This window comes from Octodon degus, unplaced genomic scaffold (genome assembly GCF_000260255.1).
Source record: "Octodon degus isolate 3935 unplaced genomic scaffold, OctDeg1.0 scaffold00180, whole genome shotgun sequence".
In the NCBI taxonomy this organism is placed as follows: domain Eukaryota; kingdom Metazoa; phylum Chordata; class Mammalia; order Rodentia; family Octodontidae; genus Octodon; species Octodon degus.
In genome coordinates, this window is record NW_004524756.1 from 3,353,241 (window position 1) to 3,369,181 (window position 15,941).

Consider the following 15,941-nt stretch of genomic DNA (forward strand, 5'->3'; position numbering starts at 1 on the left):
TGAGTGTTACCTCTTCCTCTTGAATTTTTCCCCTAACCAGTATATAGTGGCCTTCTTTATTTCGCTTGATCATTGTTGGTTTGAAGTTGATACTGTCTGAGAATAGGATTGCTACCCCTGCTTTTTGCTGAGGTGCTGGGGCATGTAGTATTGTGTTTTAACCTTTGACTTTTAGCCTATAGATGTCTTTATGAGTTAAATGTGTTTCTTGTATACAGCACATTGTTGGATTTTGTTTCCTAATCCACCATGCCAGTCTATTTCTCTTCATTGTTGAATTGATTCCATTTACATTGATGGTTAGAATTGAGATGTATTGACTTACAATTGATATGTTTTTTTTTTAACCTGTTTTTGTTTACTTCTTTTTCTCCTGTGTTTAATTGCTTGCCTTATTTAGTTGGCTGTTTCTGATCTCATTCGTGGAGTTCAGATCATTTTGGTCCCTCTCTAGAACATTTTTCAGTAGCCTATGTAGGATTGACTTTGTCATCACGAAATTCTTTAGCTGTTCTTTGTCATGAAAGTATTACACTTCTCCATCAAACTTGAAAGAGAGTTTTTCAGGGTATAGTAGTCTGGGCTGGAATTTGTTTTCATAGAGGACTTGAAGTACTCTGCTCCATGCTCTTCTTGCCTTCATGGTTTGTGCAGAGAAGTTGGACATAATTCTGATGGGTTTTCCTTTGAATGTGATCTGCTTCTTTTCTCTAGCAGCTTTCAGTAAATTATTTTTGTGCTGAATTTCTGGGATCTTGACTATTATATGTCTCGGTGTGTTTTTCATTGGGTTGAGGTTACTTGGCATTCTGTATGCTTCAGTTACCTGAATGTCAGATTGCTTCCTCATATTTGGAAAGTTTTCTGCTATTACTTCTCCCCATATCTTTTTAACATCATTTGCATTGACTCCTTCTTTCTCATTGATGCCTATTAATCTCATATTGTTCATCTTTGCATCATCTTGCAGGTGATGGATTATTCTTTCCTGCATCCTCGTTGTTTTTAAGAGATCCTTTCTTACCTTTTCACTAGCTGCACCAGCCTCTTCAAGATCTGAAACTCTGTCTTCACTTTCACTCAAATGGTTTTGCAAGCTTGTGATTGAAATTTTAATTTCCTGTATATCTCTTTTACTCTGTTTCATGCGATCTATTTCATTGCTGTACTGCTCATTCAAGGAATCCGTCATTTTTCTAATCTCTTCTATTTTTTTTTATCAATGTCTTCTTTAGCAGCAGTTATAAATTCTTTTACTGCAGTGTTTTTTTTTTCAGATTGGGTTTCTTCCCTATGTTTCTTTAGTTGCTTCTTTACTTCAGATGCTATGAGTTCTGAGAGTTCTTTTTTATTTCAGAAACGAATTGTGCTCTGAGTTCCTCTATAACTTTCTGCTGTTGCTTATTTACTATCGATAGTCTTAATTCATGCATTTGAGCTGAGCTAGTGTCCTCTGCACTTGTTCTGGGTGGTCTTTGGGTTTCCTCTGTATGTTTCTGCATTTGATTCTTTAGTGCAGATGTTATTAATTCAGGGATTTCCTTTTTTATTTCCAATCTGAGTTCCTCTATATCTTTCTGCAGCTGTTTCTTTATTTCAGAAGCGGTTGATTCATTGCTTTCAGCTCTGTGATTCCCAATTTGTTCTGTGTTAGTGTCATCTGCACTTTTTACAGGTGGGCTTGGTTTCTGATGTTGCATTTTGTTCCTTGTCATCATTTTGTGTAGCACTGTCTTCTCACCTTTGTTTTAGATCTTCATTGCTCTTATAACGTTAGCAAGTATTGAAATTCAGGTGCAGATCTACAAAGTTTGGATTCATCCTGCTGTTCCTGGCTTGGGTCTGGCTGCTGTGCTCAGCTCCTTCCTGCTGCTGCCCTTGAGCATGAACCTGTTGTGTCCCTGTGGCAATATTTTCTGCTCCTGGACTAGCTGGGTTGTTCTATCCTCTACACTCTCTGCAGGGGTTTCATCTGCAGTGTTATACCCCAGGCCTGTACGCCAGGCCTGAGTGGAGCCTGGAGGGGATAAGGTGGAGTAAGGGTGAGAGGCAGTTCTCCCCTATACTCACTGAGTCTGGACTAGGACTGGGTCTGGTGTTTTTGGGACGCGGCAGTTATTCCTACTCAGTGGGCAGGATGGGGGAGGTGCTGCGGAGTGGTGGGGGGTGTTCCAAGGGGGTGGAATAGGGTCTCACCCATGCTGTGCCTGGGCTGGGACCAGTAGTAGGTCCTGCTGGTGCAGGGTAGCAGAAAGCTCTCCCACACACTCACTGGACCTGGGCTAGGACTGGGTGTGGGCGTCTCCCAAGGCGGCAGAAATTCCTACTCGGCTGCCGGTTTGGGGGAGATGCTGCGGAGTGGTGGCGGGATATCCAAGGGGGTGAAAGAAGGTCTCACCCATGCTGTGCCTGGGCTAGGTCCTGTAGTCGGTCCTGCTGGAGCAGGGTACCCGGAAGCTCTCCCACACATTCACTGGGCCTGGGCTACGACTGGGTCTCAGGGGTTTCTAAAATAGTATCCACCCCACATTCTTCAGAAGCCCCTTTGAAAATCAGGATTGGGATTTTCACTTGTAGTTTTATGCACTCAATATAGAGTATACCTTGACAGATGCTTAGTACATCTTTGTAGAATAAATATTTTATTTCTTGATTCATAAGACAACAGTTCGTAGAAAGAATTTTGAAAACCTTTTTTTGCCTAACTATAATAATCTAGTCTTTAAGGTTTCCTTCTATAAATTGCAATTGCCTACCTTTCTTATTGTTCTTCCTTATATTACATATGATCTCAAAGGATGAATCAAATTTATTTTTTTAAATTTTTGAGACAGGGTCTTGCTATGTACTTGAGGCTGGTTTTGAGCTCATTTTGTAACACAGGTTGACCTTGAATTGGAGCAATTCTCCTGCCTCAGCCTCCCAAGTGCAAGGATTCCAGTTGTAAGCCACCATGCCTGATCTAGAGTCAAGTAAATTTAAAGAGAAATTTAAACAGAAAGATATTTAAACAGAAATTTATCAAATACAAAATATTCATAACTACCTAATAATAAGTTGTTCCATAATCATAGCATGGAACAACTTGTTTTATTCTCTTTTGACACTTAGGTTGTCACTTTGCTGCAGATATTCTTACAATTTTGTCAGATTAATCTTCATGTGTCATCGAGTCACCTTTTGTGTCATTTTTCCTTTTCTTTTTGCGGTACCAGAGATTGAACTCAGGACCCTGTGCTTGCCAGGCAAGCACTTATTCTACAGAGCTATCTCCCCAATCTCTCGTGTTATTTTTCTTTGCTATTATTTTCAAATATGTAGATCCTGTTCTTTATTATTTGTACCATTCATCATCTCTAATTGAAATTTAGAACTGGTTGATTAGAGATATAGTTAAATGTGGTATATTTGAAAAATATTCTATTTCATATAAATTATTTTTTTCTTATAAATAATTCTACTTTGCATTTAATGACTATTTTTAAAAATTCACTCCAGGACCAGCCTGATAACTAAGGGGATTAAAGCAACTGCTTAGGCAGACTACAGGGGCTGGGGTTTGATTCCCAGCATGGTGTGTCGGCCTGGACTCTGGGGTGCACTGAGATGGTGACTGAGACTGGCATGATGGCACATGCCTGGAGTCCCAGTGCTTGGGAAGCTGAAAACAAGAGGATCTCTACGAGTCCAATCTGTGTAGTGAGACCCTGTAAACTCTGTACTAAGTACATAAAGAAAAGTTCACTCCAGTTTTGACTAATGGATTGATATGCTTCTAAAAAGTTTTCATCTATTACTTCTTAAAGGAAAATTTTTTAAAGTTCCTCTTGAAAGGGAAAATCAGAGTGTGCCGATGCTGGGGAGGAAAGAAGAAAAGCTACAGCTTTTGAAGAAGAGCAAAATAAGAACTGTGTGATGGAGACAAAATTATAACTTTTCATTTATTTTGTGCTCAAAGGAAACAGAAATATTTGAAGCAATGGAAGAAGCTTTAGTCTACTATGAACATAGCAAGCATACAACCCACAAATCTTTTGGAGCAGATGATGATGTTAGTTCAAAGTGATGGGGAAAAATGTCAAAATTAACATTTCATCACTCTGCTACCAAACTAACATAGCAAACACCTGGTGAACTTGCATATTTGAGGAAATGTAGAAAGAACTTCTAAAAGGGAAACTGAAGTACTTTTGATTGCACACAGGTGTAGCAACCACACTATGGTGGAAAATATGTGCTTTTTAAAGTACAGAGTTCTTAGAGATTAGCTCTTCATTATCTAAATCATTTGGGATATTTTAAATGTTCAGAAAGTTGTTCAGGTAAATGAGGAAACATATTCCTTCTTTGCATGAGATTTATCTTTTTTTTTTTTTTAGCTTTTCTTTGGTAATATGAATCCTGATTCTCAAGATCAAATCACAAAGTAGACAAATTCTGTTTTATTTGTGCAATCTGGACAAAGATATTTTTAAATTGAGGAAAAATTAGATATGCATGATACTTAATTTTGCAGAAACCACACTGAAGAATGAACAAGTGCTAATGTGTATTTCATTAAAAAGAAAAAAAGAGTTTTTTCACTTTTGTTTTGTTCATATCTTTATGTTTTCTAAAACAATGAATTAAGTGAGCATGTTACCTTCTTAATAGTTGTTCATAGACTGGAGCTTTAGCACAGTTACATTGAGCCTGAGATTCAAGATAATTATTTCTCATTTCTAATATATTTATGCTTTTTATCTATAGGAGGAGAAAGTAACACCTGTGTTTCTTGAGACTGCTTTGAAATGCACAGATTTGAACTTCAAATAGCAAGAGTTCTTCCTAACAACTTATTTTCAATATTTCAAAAACAAGGAGAATTCTCTTCTCCTTAAATATTGATTGCTTTTTAAAATGTCAAATATAGTAAATTTTCTGTCAAGATCTTTCCTATCAGATGTTCACCAAAATTTACACTGGTTCCAAATTATTTTTGTGCAGTATTCCCTTCTATTTTTTAATTTCCTATACTTTTAATTGTTTGAAAATAATTTTTAGAGTAAACAATTAAAAAAAACAACACTGAATAATACATAAGCTTATTTAAAAATCAAAAAGTGCAAAAGGCTGACAAAGTTTTTGTTTTTGTTCTTGAAATTTTCTCTGGAGTTCAGAGATAATTTTTAAGTTGAAATCCACAATCTTAAATTAATTCATTTTGCCTCATCTATAAATGGTGTGATAAGTGACTGTTAGGTAGTCTTCCATTTTTTGTTTGTTTGTTTTTTAAATTTTATGTATTTGGTACAGAATCTCACTATGCAGCTCAGCTTGTTGAGATCCTCCTGTTTTCAGCCTCCCCAAGTACTGTGATAACAGCTGTAAGCTACCATGTCTGTTCTAGGTGGTTGGCTCAGTGTGCCTGGGAGAAGAGTCAGAGTGGTATGGGGTACCAGTTTTTTCTTTTCTTTTCTTTCTTTCTTTCTTTCTTTCTTTCTTTCTTTCTTTCTTTCTTTCTTTCTTTCTTTCTTTCTTTCTTTCTTTTTTGTAGTTTAAGGAAGGGCCTACAGGGTGGTGAGGGTCTCACTGTACAAATTGGACTCATAGTGATCTGCCTGTTTTACTGCCTCCCAAGGGCTCAGATTGCAGGCATGTACCACCATGCCCAGTCTCAATTGCCATTTCAGCACACCCCAGGGATGGGGCCAGAATGGCAGGCCCAGGGATCAAACCCCTGGACTCTGCATCCACTTGCAGACACTTTAACCCACTGAACTATTTGGCCAGCCCTGGTGCCAAATATTGAACCCAGGTTTCTGCGCCTGCCAGGCAAGCACTTAAGACTTTTAAACTATCTTGCCGGTCCTTAGTCTTCCACTGTTTACTGTGTCTCTCATCTTCCACAGAGAGCTTGATTTGCCTTGGAAAAGCAGAATTGTCTCATACAAGTCTGCACTGTGACTGTGCACTGTGACAGGCTACAGGAAGTGATGCAACTTCACTTTCATATGGTTTTCATTTGATGACAAAAAGAAAAGAATCTCTAACTAAATATAAGTTGGGAGTTCATATGTAGTGTTAAGGTTCATTTAATCTCAGTGTTGTGCATACACGCTAGCTTAGGCATGTGACTATATTTGCTGTGAAGAACCTTACACGGGACTTTCCTGGCTTATACTAAATCGGGATAAGGAATTTTTTTCTTTCATTAAAGTAACAGACATATTGCTAAGTATATCCAAGAACAAAGAGACAGGCCTGTGGGTAGCCAACCCTTTCTCTGCTTTGTCATGATCATCATCAGGTCCAGTGTTTGATCCCTGTAACTTGAGTTAGCTGAGTGTGACCGATTGTTAAAGTGAACATTAGAGTAATGTAGCATGCTGGGCCAGGGAATAACTTGGCGGTCTAAGCACCTGCCTGCCAAGGGCAAGGACCCGGGTTCAATATCTGGCACCACACGCCACATCAGCCCTGGAGCCCAGGGTGCGCCATGCTGACCCCAAGACCGGGTGTGGAGGTGCAGGCCTATGACCCCAGCACTGTGGAGGCAGACACAGGTGGATCACTGGGAGTCTGAGCTGCATGGTGAGATCCTGGGCCAAACAAACAAATAAAGTAGCTCAGATTCAGAAAACAAAATCCGACACAAGCCAAATAGAAGTAATCAGCTCTTCTAAATCAACTTATTTGCACTATTGAACTTACTTTTTCTCAAGGTCCCAGGTAGCTGTGGGGAGTGCTCAGGACAAATATTTGTGTAACATATTCTAAATTATATACTTATAAATTTTCCAGAGCTATCGTATTGAGATTGGTACTCAAAGAATGTATTTCAGAGGAGTTGTGTGTTTTGTGATAAAAAGACTAAATGAGCATACAGTACTTTCTTGTCACTGCTTCATCATAGCTCTTCATACTCTGTAAATCAACTTAAGGTCAATCTTCATGTAAAAGTCATGATTCTGGAAGCAAGATACTGTCGTAATTTGTATTCTCATCATGCCTGGCACATGCTTCCAAAATGACACCTCAGTTGATAGACTTACTTTGTTTCCACAATTCTAAAAAACGTGGCTACTCTTTTGTTCATGTGAGGAAGAAGGCCACTGCTATGTTTATCACCTGATACAGAGTTTGCAAGTGAAACCAAAGTCCTACCATTTCTGTTTGCAAACCAAAATGTTGCACATGAAAGCATTTGTGAAATGCCATGCTACTGTATTTAGAAAGTATTTGTACAAGTAAAGAATAGACTAAGACACCTTATGTCTACCAGGCTTCAGTATTAAAATTATAAAATGGATATCACTGTGATTCTAGGAATAGCCTCACACGCACGCACACACACAAACACACACACAATATTTTGTGTCAAAAGAACTGAGCAGTTACAACAATATTTTTAAGTTTTATATTTTTATGTTTTTAAGAGAGCACAAATAATAATCAAAACAAAAGAAATTACAAGCAATACAGAATTTCACTTAAGAAAGTAATATGAATTTCACAGTATTTGTTGTAATGCAGTGTTGTGTTTCAACCAATCATCCATATTACCAGCTATATGAATGTAAATCTGGAAGAAGAAAGGAAAAAAGAAAGAAATGTACAAGAAATTAAGAAAGTGGAAAAGTACAAACAATTGAAAAAAGAGACAACACAAATTAAATATTATGCGGTCCTATCCATAGATCAGCAGAAATACACAGTGCAGTTGTCCAAACCATCCTGCTTACATCATAGATGAATCCCTTTTCCCTACTCCCTCTCCTGTTCTCCTCAACTCAGTAACTCTTTCCTTTTGAATGAGTTTATTAGTTTTTTCCACTATCTATCATATACTTCAGATTCCATTTTGTCTTTCAGGTTCTCATGCTAAGGAGGAAATACAGTTTCTCCACACAGGTGTCTGATTTAGTCATTTAAGATTTATTCATTTATTAATTTGTTCTTTAGTTGCATCCATTTTATCATCAAATCTGTTGCTCAGAATAACAAATGTAGGTATTCAAGATTTGTCAAATAATTAAACATTAACACCTTACATTTTAAAAGATCTTTTATTTATTTATTTGCTACAGAGTCTTGCGCATCAGCTGAATAGTGGATAAAAAAGATGGGTTATTTTTATACAAGAGAGAATTATCCAGCTATAAAACAGGACAAACTATATCACTTTTGACAGAGCTCCTTTTCCATGATACATGATGTTTACAAAATAACATAAAAGTTATTGTTTTATTCATTAGTTCATAGATATAAAACTCATATTTGTTAAAGGTTTTATTCTTCATTTTCTGAATATATATATATATATATATGCAATATATTTAGAGGTCCATTGAAAAGTATGGCAGCCTCGAGTATTTGTTGAACAAATGTTTGACAAATTGTTTAGAAGTATTTTAATGTTTTTTTCCACTAGTCATGTTATTTTGAATAGTTGGCTGCACCATATACATGGTTATGATGAATTAAGTATGAATTGCTCCTGAAGGTACTGACAATCAAGTGGGACTGTTGTGAGACAGAGTGCTACCAGTTAGCTTGTTAGAAAAAAGGGCTAAATATTATTCCTTTATTGACACATGACTGAGACTCTTGGCTTTCTGATGGTCTTTCTATACAGATGCAGAGGAAATGAAACATAGAAATCACTTGCAAATGGTCTTTCTATGTGGTTTAGGCCTAAGCCACAGAGATTTCAAGTGACTCAGCTTGGAAGTGGTGATGCGTACAAGGGTCCCTCTTTTTTGAGTCCTGAATTCCAGGTGTGGTGTTTCCCAGCCATATGAGATTGTAAAACATCTGTTTAGTTTTATCATAAGAGATTCCCACTTGATTTTATGATCTTATTTTTCATACATATAGCATTTAGCAATTGCCTAGAGAGACGTGTACTTGCAGAACGTTAAATTCACTTCTTTTTAATTTTTTCCCCCAAGGTTACCTGCCCCTCAAGTCCTTCCTCCTTAAATGCCTTGGTTATTTTCCAATACCTCCCTTAAAAAAGAAATCTAGATTTCACAGTCATGCTCAGTAGGAAATGGGGTTTGTTACAAGTCCCTCCTAATTGCCTGGAGCAGTCACCTGGTGATAAGAATGTTTAAAAATGCTAAATCTATAGATATACGTATATCAAGATAGATAGGGCAGCTAAAAGAAGACCTCATGGTCAGATTTTGATTGGATGTTGGGAGCAGTCATCTTCATTATTGATTTTGGAAAATGCTTTAATTTTATTTTTAACTTCTCAAATTTTCTTGTAAGATGAAGCTTTCTAAATTTAATATTCTTATACCGTTCAGGAAAGGTTCTGGTACTGAAGAAGACAATATATACTAAAAGATATGGGCTACTTGTATTTGGTGTATAATAAAAAAATTAAATCATTATATATTGATTATGAAAGAGAAAGATTTGATGGAGAAGAGACTTTCATTCTATTCTGATTGCATTTTATTCACTTGTTACCTTTTTCATCTTCCATCACCTACTTCTTTCACGCAATTACATTGAATATTTTTCTGAACATATACCTTTTTAACATTGTTTTAAGTTAAGAACTCCTGGGGAAATGACAGTGCAGACTCAAAGCTGCAAGCATAACATTTAATTATAAGGTGACCATTTTATCTTTTTATCTCCCTCTTTGTCCACAACAAATATTGAAAATAGTTCTCATTCCCTTAAAACTGCTCCAGCATATCTGTCAGCATTACTTTCAAAATTCTTTCTCACATCTTAATGGATTTTAAAACCAGAAATGTTTACCAGTTTCTTACCATATAGCTACTGGGAGTAAGCATCTTTCCTCTATTTTCTTGGTAAAATAGAATAAACATTGCCTTCCCCAAAGCCAAACCTTTAACTGTACTCTGAAAATTATTAACATCTTCACTCTGTTTTTGACCCCATAATCAAACCTTTTTTTCCCTGTTGGTTTCACTTTGTCAGCATTTTGATAAAATAAAGTATTTCTTAGGCCTTTAAATATTTGTATTAAAATAAAACCAATCTTCAACTCTTATTGTTTGTTTGTATAGCTGCAAATGTCTTCTTTATTTTTCTGATACCAGGGATCAAACTCAGGACCTTGCTCATGCCAGGCAGGTGTTTATGCCACTGAACTATCTCCCTGGCCCAAGTTGCATGTGTTCTTCACTCCTACACTTCCCATTCCTATGTCTGTTAAAATCTGGTATTTGACTCTGTCAAAGTATTAAATGTCTCTGAAAAACATCTTCACCTAGAGATTAATTGCACATGCTCTTGTGTGTGAGTAAATCATTGTTACCCAACAGTTGAGTGTTTCACCCAATTCAAATGTTAGTCACCAACTAGGAAAGTGTTAGCCACTGGTGTTAGCAGGTGGGGGTTTGAGTGCTGTTACCCCTTAGTTCAGGGCTATAGTTTTTGTGTCCCCAGCTGGCTTGATGACGTAAGATGTATGTGAGGATGTGCTTCTCTGATCATAAAAATTAGAACTGGGGATATAGCATGAATAACAAGGTGAAAAGGATAAGAAAGTAGAAGGAGAAGACAGGGAGAACAACCTTGACAAAGATGAGGTTAAGTTCAGTGAAAGTAGGGAAGGAATTTCAGCTGGAGAATCTGAAAGGGCACAATTTGACAGAGAACATCCAATTGTCCACTTAAAAAAAGAATGAGCTAAGCTTTTATAGTATGTGGGGGCATAATAATTGTCCACAGAGTCATAAGTATACTATTTTAGGATTTCTTTTGTGTTTGAGATTTCTTTCTTTTATTTCTTTCTTTCTTCGATTTATGGCCATACTCATGTTTGGAAATACTCTTTCCTCAACATTTTTACTTGAAGTGTAGGGATATAATGGAAGGATGCATTCCATACATTGGCAGCAATGAGGGATAGGGAAAAAGATGTCTTCTCCTTTGGTGGTGAATGAGTCATAGACAAAGGCCAAAAAAAAAAGAAAACAGAAAATGAAAAACTCTAAACCAATGGGACCAACAAACCAGGAGCTAAAAGCTTCAAGACTAAGAGCTGAAATAGACATTTTGTCTTTGTAAATTTGACTATCTCAGGGATTAAGTTGTAAGTGTAGAAAATGAACATGAAGAGCTTTAAAACTATATAGCTTTGTCTACATCAGAGATGAACTAACATATGTATGCCTTTTCTGACTTTAAGACAGTTGACAGTCTATTTTCAGACAGTAAATATCACCATAAATACACATATGTAAATATAGAGGAAGAAAAGAGAAGGGGATAATAACAGTAATGGTGATAAAGATATATTAGTCTAGAATGTGAGTTGATACATGATTCCAAATTAAAACACTGATGGTAACAAGTTACTCTCTCTTAAATATTTTTACCAACATCATGGGACAGAGTGCTTTCTATATTTAAATCAGTTTGTTTTTTTTTTTTTTCCAGAACTGGGGATTGAACTCAGGCCCTTGCGTTTGCCAGGGAAGCACTTATTCTACTGAGCCATCTCCCTAGCCCTTAAATCAGTATTTTTACTGCATAGATAAAGCCATTTTGGAATGCTAACCTAATTGTTAATGAAATTTTAATCTGCTAAAATATGAGTTATTAGTAGGAAAGACTCAAGTTGAAATTTTATTAATCCATAGAGAACCCGATAAACCCATACTCTAAGCAAGTCTTCAGGAGTTCCTGAGCAGATCCTGCTGGTCTTTCCTTTGCAGTTCTCCTGGAGTCCTTCCCTAAGATTCTGTTGTTTGAGTTACTTAGTCTGTTTTGTGTGGCACTAACTCAAGACCTTTGGCAGGCAAGCTTATGAGAGTGAGTTTTATTTAGTTCCGTGGGCTTGGGACTGACATTGACTTCTGGTGATAGTCTCACACTATGTTGTAGCACAGCCAATGGCCAGTGTGGTCTGTCTGTCTGTCTGTCTGTCTGTCTGTCTGTCTGTCTGTCTGTCTTTTTGTCTGTCTGTCTGCCTGCTTGCCTGTCTGTCTGTTCTCTCTCTCTCTCTCTCTCTCTCTCTCTCTCTCTCTCTCTCTCTCTCGATATGTCCAGGGAGTAAGAAAGAGAGAGAGAGAAACAGAAGGAAAGAGAGGGAAGGAGAAAGAGAGAAATGTGATGAGGGAGGAAAGATAATGAGTCAAATAAGTCACACTTGTTTTAGAACAACTATATCTCACTGTGATTGATTCAGTCCTGCAAGGCAGAGGGTACCACATGAATCCTGACTTACTGCCACGAAAGAGCAGCAATAAGCATCTCCTCAAGACTGCACCATGTCGGTATATTTCCATTGGAGAATCAACTGTTACCACGAATTATAGTGGGGAAGAATCGTACTCAAACTCTAGCAGGCCTGTAACCCTCCAACTGAGCTACTTGGGTGTTAAGTCTCATAGTGTTATATCTTAAGGTGGCAATATTTGTGACTTATTCATATTTTCATTTCCTTTGCCTATTAATACAATAGCTTGTACACAATAGATCCACTTTTGCAAAAATTAAATTTAGATTTTCTTTGATGCATACTTGAGAGTAATAAAAAGTATGAATTTGTATCAACATTGCTAGAAATTTGATGAGCATCCTTAGTTTTCTTTCCTGAACTTTTCTCTGGACAAAGTTTAATGGCAACTAATTATGATCCTGTAATAAATATGACTGTGAATGTATTATTCAATCCATTCAGATTGATGTTTCAAACATTTTGTGTGTGCGTTTAGTACAGGGTGTACAGGGTCTCACTACGTAGATTGGGCTCGTAGTAATCCTCCTCTTTTCAATCTCCCAAGCGCTCGGATCATAGGCACACACCACCATGCCAGTCTCAAGTGCTGTGTCAGTGTGCCCCAGGAGTGGGGCTGGCACCTCAGGCCCTAGGATGGAACTCCAGGCCCCTGCGTCTGCCTAAGCAGGAGCTTTAATCTGCTGAGCTCTCTGGCCGGCCCCAATGTTTCAAACTTTAAGCTTTCAAACTAAAATAACTATGAAAGCCAGTAGTAAACAACATTATTTTACTTTATGGCACATAGCATAGCACAGCATAAAATATCACAGTCTCCTACATATTTACCTGACAGCTGGATTATGGTCACTGTGGGTGCTATAACTTCAAATCTATAATACGTATTTAATAGTTGAGCACTCACACTGCTCTTTAAGTAGAGTTTTGTATATAATTACATTTTAGATTTGTTTGATTAAAAAATTACAGTTTAAAAATACATTCTGTATAGGTGGGAAAAATTTTTCCCATATATTTTTTAATCATTTGTTTAAGAATGAATATAAACAGAACCTCACTAACTTTTAGAAATATTCTGAGGACCTGAATTATTTCTCATTTCTTTATTGATTTATTAAATAAGATTAAAAAAGTGTCTTAGATTTTCTTTTAAAACATGCTGTCATTACAGCTTAGTGACATTTTCCCTTTTTTAAAATCACACAGCAAAATATATTTGGGTCTTCTTTATTAATAGAGAATAATTGCCAGAGAATTATGAATCCAGAGCTGGATTTTCATGTAATTACTTGGTAGCAAAGTTAATTTAAGAAAAGATATACATTATTTATCATTTTCTACTTCCTGTCTCCTGCTCCAGTTTCTGTTTCTCATTTCAAATATTCCTAGATCTTACTTCTCAGCTAAGATAGTTGCAGATAATTTGAAACTATATCCTGAAAGGGCAATATTACTTTCATGAAAATTAACACTAAAAGTAAATTCATTCATCCAGCCAGGAAGATATATAGCTTCTAATTTATATACTAAGTTTGAGTCTTTGTAGTTAAACACAAATATACGTGTGTTAAAGTCTTTTAACTACATGTCTTTCAAGTTAAATACTAAACATTTTGTTTTCTGGGGTAACTTGGGAGGAGATGAGGTGAACCTTGACAAAAGAATAGTGAGCTGGGCAGGTGGCTTCTGCCCTTGCAGGGTGAAGGTAGGTGGAAAACGCAATGTGAAGGTAAGAGGAAAAATATATTCACAAAATTGATCAAATAATGTAGCAGGTATTTGAAAATTGCTATACTTGGTAAGTTGACTAATGAAGGATTATATAGCATTGTAGTTTGTATCTAGATATGCCTCCAGAACCTAAGCAGTGATGAACACAGGAATATGGAGTTTGTGATTGTTGATTCATGGTTCAGAGCTGGGATAGTGTGCGAGGGTAGGTGGAGACCTGCATACATATGAGGAACTGAAAGAGGCCTGTCTCTGTCTCTGTCTCTGTCCCTGTCTCTGTCTCTGTCTCTGTCTCTCTCTCTGTCTCTCTCTGTCTCTCTCTGTCTCTCTCTCAGTCTCTCTCTCTGTCTCTCTCTGTCTCTCTCTCAGTCTCTCTCTCTGTCTCTCTCTGTCTCTCTTTCTGTGTCTCTGTCTCTGTCTCTCTCTCTCTCTCTCTCTCTCTCTCTCTCTCTCTCTCTCTCCTTCCTGCTATCATAGACTCTTATCGCTTTGCCATGTGCCACCCTGCCTTGGAGCCAGTCATTTATGGACTGAAACCTCTACAAGCTGTGCTCTAAATAAATTCTTCCTGCATTAACCTTGAGTGTCAAGTATTTTATCTCAGCAAAAAAAAGTAGCTAAAACAGAATTTTGCATCAGGAGAAGGGTCACTATTGTGATTGTACCTGACTCTGTGGTTCAAGAGCATTTGGAAATGTTTTGTGTGCAGATTTTGAGAAGGTTTGGAGATGCTGGATGAAAAGGTAGAGCTGGAAAGCCTTTCACTATTTTTATGGGCATTCTGGTCAGAACTCAGATGTCCAGAAGGCTGATAGAAATCCTGCTGGTAAAGACCAGAATTGGGAAGTTTCTGCTAGGTAGAAGGGCTGTATTGGTTGTTGCAAAACAGAGGATTTTGTGTTCTATCCTGGCAGAAACTTTGTCTGTATTTTGCTTATGTCCCAAGAGTTTACCTGAGACTGAAATTGAGGAGAATAGACTAATACATCTAGCAAAAGAATTTCAAAACAGTTGAATATTGAGACAGTGGCATGGCTACCACTGAGGGATTTTAGGCAGATTTATGCTGAGAATCAAGAATAAAGAACAGAGTAGAATGATTTAAAGTGTGAGTTTGGTCAGAAAGGAAGCAAGAAAAAAGCTGCAGACTACAAAGATAGAGTTGAGGAGATCTCAGTTGCTGAGAAGGAACACAATAGAAAAGATGGCCTGAGGGCATTGCAAGAAGTAGAAAGGCTCCACCCTTTGCAACCTCAAAATTGAAAGGTGAAAAACTTTGTTTTGAGAAGAGGGCCCCAGAGTAGCATGTTTCAGAACAAAGGTGGCCACACCATGTTCCATAATGGTAGCAGCATAGAAAATTTGCTCCTCTAAATTGGATTCAGAATGCCTAGTGATCCAGACCCTTCACGCTTACTGCTAAAAGAGAGGGAAGCCTGGCTACTGGTCTAGCAAGCACCATTCACATGGTGCTGGTTTGAGTTGCACCAAGACTGTAAGAGTTAAGAGGTCAGGAAGACTTCTATGCCAATCTCAAAGGCTGCCTGACAGTCTAGACTGTGTGATGCTCTGAGTATGGATCCAAAGGAGCAGGGGAGTCCCCAAAAGTTTGTAGAAACCAAGAACATGGATTCTCTGAGGAAAATGGAAGCAGAGAGCAAAGCAGGCCCAAGTGAGAAGCCATGGGAACCATAACCACCAGCAGCGGTGTAGGCATGGAACCATCCAAGTCCTTGAGAGTTTATATCTTGCTTCAATGCTGCACATGGAACCACAGGACTTAGTGTCTAGCCTGCTGGATTTGCTTTGATCCCATTCTTGAATACACCCTGTTTGTAAATTTTGGAATGGAAGTGTTCATCTTGTGTCATTAAGTGTGAGAAGCGTTCAGCTTTTCTTTTGTACGGGGGCTCAGTTAAGGATTTGCCTTAAATCTCAGAGGAGACATGGAACTTGGACATTTTAGCCATGTTGAAACTGTTAGGACTTTGGCGAC